Source organism: Cyprinodon variegatus, unplaced genomic scaffold (assembly GCF_000732505.1).
Source record: "Cyprinodon variegatus isolate N-32 unplaced genomic scaffold, C_variegatus-1.0 Scaffold1174, whole genome shotgun sequence".
Taxonomy (NCBI): Eukaryota; Metazoa; Chordata; class Actinopteri; order Cyprinodontiformes; family Cyprinodontidae; genus Cyprinodon; species Cyprinodon variegatus.
This window is the reverse complement of record NW_015151627.1, coordinates 69,766-71,379: the sequence shown is the minus strand read 5'-3', so window position 1 is coordinate 71,379 and position 1,614 is coordinate 69,766.

Below are 1,614 nucleotides of genomic sequence, written 5' to 3'. Positions count from 1 at the left end.
GATTTTTACATTTTTCCTGAGTTGTACATTTTTGGGTTATTAATGTAATTAAGTAATTGAAATTAAAAAAATAGAATAATCCCAAAAAGTAAGTTAGATTTTCTTTTATTTAACATCTAAAAAGTTTATAATGTTACTGTTTACAATGAACAGACTGTTAGATTATAAGTAAAATAAGAGCCTGAACATTCATTTAAACATGTACATTTTATTCCGTAGGTCTGGTTACAATAAATGACCTTTTCTTTCTGCTGGTTCTGTAACCTCTTGTATTCTAACTTCATGTGCAAGTGTTTTTCAGTGATGTGTGTGTTGGTGTTGGTTTGGGTGGGGGGTGAGGGTGTCAGAGCTTCATATCTGGGACATCACCTCCAGCTGCATCACCACCAGCAGCAGTTCTTGTTGACTGACCTGCTCTCTGCAGCGCTGCCATGCAGATCAATGGGAACATAATTAGGAGCGAGGCTAAGTCGATAAGAATGCACATAATTAAAACAAATGTGAGGGCAATGTAGCACACGTGCCACCAGTTCACACACAAGAGGCCACCAGTCAGGATTAAGGCCACCATGTTCCTACTGGTAGAGGAAACAAATAAATAATCTCTCTACTTTTATTTTTAAATCTACAGCAGCTAATCAAGAGTAAATGTCTGAACTAAAATCAAACTATATCTGACCTAAAAAAAATGAGAATTCAATCATGACTTTTAAAGACGAATCAAATAGAAACAAGAAATATTTTGAAAAGAAACTAAGCATCACCTGTCTGGTTAGTTTGAAAATGGTAAAGATGAAGTCTGATTTCCAGCTTGTTTCTGGTAAATTATAATTTTTTTCCCCCATTTCCTTAAAAGCGGTATTGAGGTTCAATCAAAAGAAATCGCTGAAGCATCTCCAGAGGGTCTAATCTTCAGGCCACTGCTTTCTGGGTATGAGGATCATTGTAATGCTCCCTGGGAGCTTTCAGGTATAAACAGCAGCTGACAGATAGACCTGCAACAGTCTGAGGGATCACAGGAGGCACCCAGGGTCGTTTCTGAGAAACTGGCTGCGTCTCTCCTTAGACTCGGTGGTAAGGAGTCAGCCACCAGGAGGACGCTAAGCAACACAGATCAGGAGGAAAAAAAGAAAGCTGTTAGGAAACACTGAACGTTTCTGCAGTTTTCTAAATGTCACAGGAAGAAAAGGGCGGCTTTGTTCTGGATCTGATCGGAGCAAAATTTAGTTTTTATTCTGATCAAAATGAATTTATCATTAGAACCATTATGAAGCAGCAGGTCTAGAAGTTCCTGATAGAGAAGAGGAAACATTTACCCTCTGGATGAAATCCTCCATCAACAGAGGTGTTAAAAGTATTTACGTTTCTACTTCCGGTAGAAGTTTAAGTCCTATGGTTTAAAAACGCTTTTTATAGTTAGTAGTTAGAAGTTTGAGGATCAACTTCAGCTTTTTACTCCCGTAAAATGTAAAAGTACCATTTTTAAAACTACTTAAAGTATAAAAGTAATGCATTTAAAAAATTGACAGAAGCTTTACTGCTCTAATCTATTAAAGGAACATTTTTCTACAATTCTGGATGATAACTAGCCTCGTGAGACCATCCTGATCTCGC